Source organism: Carassius carassius, chromosome 30 (assembly GCF_963082965.1).
Source record: "Carassius carassius chromosome 30, fCarCar2.1, whole genome shotgun sequence".
Taxonomy (NCBI): domain Eukaryota; kingdom Metazoa; phylum Chordata; class Actinopteri; order Cypriniformes; family Cyprinidae; genus Carassius; species Carassius carassius.
Genome location: NC_081784.1, coordinates 30,402,957 through 30,410,318, shown reverse-complemented (window position 1 = coordinate 30,410,318; position 7,362 = coordinate 30,402,957). Strand labels below are relative to the sequence as shown.

The 7,362-nt window shown below is 39.8% G+C and overlaps 1 long non-coding RNA gene across 1 annotated transcript; it reads left to right on the top strand.

Annotated features, from left to right (window-relative positions):
- The first annotated feature begins 1,268 nt into the window (after positions 1 to 1,268).
- LOC132111234 (uncharacterized) lies at positions 1,269 to 2,711 on the top strand. Its single transcript, XR_009424770.1, has 3 exons — positions 1,269 to 1,332; positions 1,409 to 1,483; positions 2,267 to 2,711. It is a non-coding gene; the product is annotated as an uncharacterized LOC132111234 (long non-coding RNA).
- The last annotated feature ends 4,651 nt before the right edge of the window (positions 2,712 to 7,362 follow it).

Sequence of the window (7,362 nt, the reverse complement as noted above, 5' to 3'; positions counted from 1 at the left end):
ATCTACGCTAATATTTGTCTGTTTCTCTCTTGTTCCAAGGTCACCGTGGCCACCAGATCCAGTCTGTGTCCAGATCAGAGGGTCACTGCAGTCACCCGGATCCAGTACGTATCCAGACCAGATGCTGGATCAGCACCTAGAAAGGACCTCTACATCCCTGAAAGACAGTGGAGACTAGGACAACTAGAGCCCCAGATACAGATCCCCTGTAAAGACCTTGTCTCAGAGGAGCACCAGGACAAGACCACAGGAAACAGATGATTCTTCTGCACAATCTGACTTTGCTGCAGCCTGGAATTGAACTACTGGTTTCGTCTGGTCAGAGGAGAACTGGCCCCCCAACTGAGCCTGGTTTCTCCCAAGGTTTTTTTCTCCATTCTGTCACCGATGGAGTTTCGGTTCCTTGCCGCTGTCGCCTCTGGCTTGCTTAGTTGGGGACACTTCATCTACAGCGATATCGTTGACTTGATTGCAAATAAATGCACAGACACTATTTAACTGAACAGAGATGACATAACTGAATCCAATGATGAACTGCCTTTAACTATCATTTTTGCATTATTGACACTGTTTTCCTAATGAATGTTGTTCAGTTGCTTTGACGCAATGTATTTTGTTTAAAGCGCTATATAAATAAAGGTGACATTGACATGATGAAATAATGAAAGTTCCCTTTGGAAAAGGAGAGGCCAAATCATTAATTAGGAAAGCAGTGAGTGACGAATGGCAGAACAAGTGGGACACAGACAATAAAGGGAGACACTATTACAGCATTCAGAAATCTATTAAAGTGAAGGGTTTCAAAGGGAAATATAGAAGAGATGAAGTGATTTTTCCAAGATTAAGGCTTGGACATACTGAGTTAAAATCAACGCTGTATTTAATGGCAAAATGTGGGTCTGATAAATGTGCGGTGTGTAATGTTCCTGAAAATGTCGAGAATGTCATAATGAAGTGTAGTAAATTTGAGTTTGAGAGGAACATCTTACGTGATAAGATATGTGAATTAGGACGGGGATGGAATTTAGAAGGGATACTGGGGATAAGTGAGGAAACATGGGAGTGTTACGAAGCTCTCTCTAACTTTCTTAAATCTACAGGATTAGACCATAACATATAGGTTTTTTTTCTTTTCTTTTCTTGGGATCAATGAAATGTAACCTGAAATACTAAAACCATGAATTACATACTCCGGTACAGTAGGTGGCGGTATGCACCGGAAAAATTGGTTGCGACCCGCCATTAATACTAGAGAAGAAGAAGAAGAAGACTGAAAGACTGCATGGCTGTTTCGTTGCCTAGCTGAATTCCGAATTAATTACCATCCATAGGGTAAGACACATAAATATCCCCTCCAACGGGATTTCATTAATTGAGGATGTTATGTTGTCATGTTTACACTTTATAGAGAGCGCGATCGGCAGACGGCTGCCGCTGATCAGACAGCCAATTTAGAGAGACCCACTCATTGACTCAACGGTGAGTGAGAAAAAAACTCTGAGACCTGTTAGGTTACCTGTAAAGGAACTAATTATGCTGGAAATGGTAACAGTGATGAGCTGCCGTTTAGAAAGGCTGTTAACGGCTGTAATAGCTACTCAATGCTGTATCACGATGTTAATGCTGCTAATGTGAGCCTAGCTATCCTGCTAGCTTGGGTGTTCAGTGCTACATGCACTCTTATCCTTGCAAAAATTGTTTTATTTCCTATTGGGTTTGCAAAAGATGCTGTTTTCTATATCAATATGTTTACTATGTGTGTAAAAGGGAAAAAAAAGTGTTAAAGCATATGTATGTGAATTTCTTGTCACTGATTTAAGAGGTCAATTTTTTTGTGCATTCCCTCAATGTTACCGGTGCAGGGAAGGATGATAAAGCACGCTTAGCCTTACTAGTACCTCCTAGATCTCTATGAATGTTCTTGCATTATTTGTTTTGCACAAATTGTAGCTCTTATTTGTATTGTATTTGTATTGTGAGTTGTTACTACCTTGAATAGCAATAACCATTAATACTTGAAATTGGATTTGTTTAAAATGAATGAACATGGATGTAAAAGCACTTTAGGATATATTTATAGTTCACTAATATAAACATTTGGATCTGATACTTGATATATTATTGTCGTGCGACTGAACCTTCTTGAGAACATGATTTGAACCAGTTGATATAAAGTGGAATGTTATTGATTGGTGATAATTCATGAGATAGACAGAATATGAATGTAATGAGCTTTTGGATTTCCTCTGGCCAACCCATAGGTCAGGTTTTTTTTGCCAGATTCATTCCAGTGACACACATGGATCGGAAGTCACGCCCGACCTGGAGTTGAAGCCTTCCGGTTGAATTGGGATTGGATGTTCGCACCCTGAAACCCCGAAAGATTCCCAGCGTACGTTGGTTGGCGAGCCACGGATCCATGAGCATAAGTCTATGCGCAGTCTCACTTTCCCTCCTTCACAGATTGTGTGGTAGGATCCACGAGCACTGGCATACTGATACTGTCACGACACTGATTCAACCAAAAAAAAAAGGGCCCCAACGAGCAATAAGACTATTTTTGGAACTGCGTTTTATTTCTTTTGTTTTAAGGGAAACTTATGCCGGCTTTATTATTTTCTTATTTCTTTATGTACATTCTCTGAACTAAATTGTTACACTGTTTGTTATTGTTCCTGTTGTTGAACAAAGAGTGATCACAATAACGCAAATTACTGTTTTCTGTCTTTATGGATAAACAAATGATAAAGCTTGGCTTATTGAATATCAGAACCCTTTCTACGAAAACACTTTTTGTAAATAATATGATCACTGATCATAATATAGATGTACTCTGTTTGACAGAAACCTGGCTAAAACGTGATGATTACATTATTTTAAATGAGTCCACCCCCCAAGATTACTGTTATAAACATGAGCCGCGTCTAAAAGGCAAAGGTGGAGGTGTTGCTTCAATTTATAACAACGTTTTCAGGATCTCTCAGAGAGCAGGCTTCAAGTATAACTCGTTTGAAGTAATGGTGCTTCATATAACATTATCCAGAGAAACAAATGTTAATGATAAATCCTCTGTTATGTTTGTACTGGCTACTGTATACAGGCCGCCAGGGCACCATACAGACTTTATTAAAGAGTTTGGTGATTTTACATCCGAGTTAGTTCTGGCTGCAGATAAAGTATTAATAGTTGGTGATTTTTATATCCATGTTGATACTGAAAACGATGCATTGGGATCAGCATTTATAGACATTCTGAACTCTATTGGTGTTAGACAACACGTTTCAGGACCTACTCATTGTCGAAATCATACTCTAGATTTAATACTGTCACATGGAATTGATGTTGATGGTGTTGAAATTATTCAGCCAAGTGATGATATCTCAGATCATTATTTAGTTCTGTGCAAACATCATATAGCCAAAATTGTAAATCCTACTTCTTGTTACAAGTATGGAAGAACCATCACTTCTAACACAAAAGACTGCTTTTTAAGTTATCTTCCTGATGTATCCAAATTCCTTAGCATATCCAAAACCTCAGAACTTGATGATGTAACAGAAACTATGGACTCTCTCTTTTCTAGCACTTTAAATACAGTTGCTCCTTTACGCTTAAGGAAGGTTAAGGAAAACAGTTTGACACCATGGTATAATGAGCATACTCGCACCCTAAAGAGAGCAGCCCGAAAAATGGAGCGCAGCTGGAGGAAAACAAAACTAGAGATATTTCGTATAGCTTGGCGGGAAAGTAACATATCCTACAGAAAAGCATTAAAAACTGCTAGATCCGATTACTTTTCTTCTCTTTTAGAAGAAAACAAACATAACCGCAGGTATTTATTCAATACAGTGGCTAAATTAACGAAAAATTAAGCCTCAACAAGTGTTGACATTTCCCAACATCACAGCAGTAATGAACTACTTTACTTCTAAAATCGATACTATTAGAGATAAAATTGCAACCATTCAGCTGTCAGATACAGTATCACATCAGACAGTGCACTATAGACCCCCTGAGGAACAGTTCCACTCATTCTCTACTATAGGAGAGGAAGAATTGTATAAACTTGTTAAATCATCTAAACCAACAACATGTATGTTAGACCCTATACCATCTAAGCTCCTAAAAGAGGTGCTTCCAGAAGTCATAGATCCTCTTCTGACTATTATTAATTCCTCATTGTCATTAGGATATGTCCCCAACATTTTCAAACTGGCTGTTATTAAGCCTCTCATCAAAAAACCACAGCTTGACCCCAAAGAACTAGTTAATTAAAGACCAATCTCGAATCTCCCTTTTCTGTCCAAGATACTAGAAAAGGTGGTATCCTCACAATTATATTCCTTCTTAGAGAAAAATGGTATATGTGAGGATTTCCAGTCGAGATTTAGACCGTATCATAGTACTGAGACTGCTCTCCTTAGAGTTACAAATGATCTGCTCTTATCATCTGATCGTGGGTGTATCTCTCTATTAGTTTTATTGGATCTTAGTGCTGCGTTTGACACAATTGACCACAACATTCTTTTGCATAGACTTGAACACTTTGTTGGCATCAGTGGAAGTGCATTAGCATGGTTTAAATCTTACTTATATGACCGCCATCAGTTCGTAGCAGTGAATGAAGATGTATCCTATCGATCACAAGTGCAGTATGGAGTACCTCAAGGCTCAGTACTAGGGCCGCTACTCTTCACGCTTTATATGTTACCCTTGGGAGATATCATCAGGAAACATGGTGTTAGCTTTCACTGTTATGCTAATGATACTCAACTCTATATTTCTTCGCAGCCCGGTGAAACACACCAATTTGAAAAACTCATGGATTGCTTAGTCGATATAAAAAACTGGATGACAAGAAATTTCTTACTGCTAAATTCTGAAAAAACAGAGGTGTTAATTATAGGACCTAAATACTCCGCTTGTAATAACCTAGAACACTGTCTAAGACTTGATGGTTGCTCTGTCAATTCTTCGTCATCAGTTAGGAACCTAGGTGTGCTATTTGATCGCAATCTTTCCTTAGAAAGCCACGTTTATAGCATTTGTAAAACTGCATTTTTCCATCTCAAAAATATATCTAAATTACGGCCTATGCTCTCAATGTCAAATGCAGAAATGTTAATCCATGCTTTTATGACCTCAAGTATAGATTATTGTAATGCTTTATTGGGTGGTTGTTCTGCACGCTTAGTAAACAAACTACAGCTAGTCCAAACTACAGCAAGAGTTCTTACTAGAACCAGGAAGTATGACCATATTAGCCCGGTCCTGTCAACACTGCACTGGCTCCCTATCAAGCATCGTATAGATTTTAAAATATTGCTTATTACCTATAAAGCCCTGAATGGTTTAGCACCTCAGTATTTGAATGAGCTCCTTTTACATTATAATCCTCTACGTCCGCTACGTTCTCAAAACTCAGGCAATTTGATAATACCTAGAATATCAAAATCAACTGCGGGCGGCAGATCCTTTTCCTATTTGGTGCCTAAACTCTGGAATAACCTACCTAACATTGTTCGGGAGGCAGACACACTCTTGCAGTTTAAATCTAGATTAAAGACCCATCTCTTTAACCTGGCATACACATAACATACTAATATGCTTTTATTATCCAAATCCGTTAAAGGATTTTTAGGCTGCATTAATTAGGTAAACCGGAACCGGAAACACTTCCCATAACACCCTATGTACTTGCTACATCATTAGAAGAATGGCATCTACGCTAATATTTGTCTGTTTCTCTTTTGTTCCGAGGTCACCGTGGCCACCAGATCCAGTCTGTGTCCAGATCAGAGGGTCACTGCAGTCACCCGGATCCAGTATGTATCCAGACCAGATGGTGGATCAGCACCTAGAAAGGACCTCTACATCCCTGAAAGACAGTGGAGAACAGGACATCTAGAGCCCCAGATACAGATCCCCTGTAAAGACCTTGTCTCAGAGGAGCACCAGGACAAGACCACAGGAAACAGATGATTCTTCTGCACAATCTGACTTTGCTGCAGCCTGGAATTGAACTACTGGTTTCGTCTGGTCAGAGGACAACTGGCCCCCCAACTGAGCCTGGTTTCTCCCAAGGTTTTTTTCCCATTCTGTCACCGATGGAGTTTCGGTTCCTTGCCGCTGTCGCCTCTGGCTTGCTTAGTTGGGGACACTTCATCTACAGCGATATCATTGACTTGATTGCAAATAAATGCACAGACACAATTTAATTGAACAGAGATGTCATAACTGAATTCAATGATGAACTGCCTTTAACTATCATTTTTTCATTATTGACACTGTTTTCCTAATGAATGTTGTTCAGTTGCTTTGACGCAATGTATTTTGTTTAAAGCGCTATATAAATAAAGGTGACTTTGACTTTATTGATGTCAAACCACTGGCTCTTTTTGTCTGAGTCCGTTTCGTCTAATGACTTTTTGTCCGAGTCCGTTTCGTCTGATGGCTAAGGTTAATTGTATGAGACCTGACATCTGACGTCGTTTTTCCTGAGACCTGAAGCTTTTCAGTCAGAGGCGCGATGCCGTTTTGTCCGATGACTGAAGCCTTTTAGTCTGAGGCATGATGCCTTTTCATTTGATGATTGAGGTCTGAGTAGGGTGACCACCCGTCCTGCGTAGCGCGTGCGCGCACAGTGTTTGAAGCCCAATTCATGCGTCCCACAAATTGATACTGTGTCACGCATAATCAATGCTTGCTCAAAAAAAGTTGGTCGCTCTATATCGGACTCACCAACCCGTCGATCGCGGTCGACAAGTCGATCTTGGAAGCTTTTTAAGTCGATCGCGAAGATTTTTCAAAAATCTGAGAAAAAAAAGGTGCGAGCCTCCGCTGACTGCACACGCACCTCCCAAAACAGACGAGACATTTATACTTGACACAACTGTTTTAGACTGAAAACCAGACCATACAACTAATTTAGACGCGGATGCCGGTGTGATGAGATATACTAATATCCGTCTGCTCGGGCATGATTGTTTAAGGCCTGTAATTGATAGATTATTGAGGTAATAGGGATGGCACGGTTCGCTGAAAAAAACCAAACCGTTCGGTTCACCACACACAGTTCGGCACGCGCTTCAACTTAAATGTGACAAAGCATCTGTAATATCATCTGTATGGCTTGCTATAAATGGCACGTAAAAAAAACAGGGTTCAGCTAATAAATGTTTCTGGTGATGCATGCGCATTCTGGCTTCCCAGACATTACAAATGAGTGAAAAAAAAACCCTGGACAAATCATTCACTCTTGTTCGACGCAAATGCTGTATATGAGCAGTAATTTATTCCGTCATCACCTGGGTGCTGATATCTGTGTTTAAACTAAACTCATTTAAAGGCCATGGTGCAGGT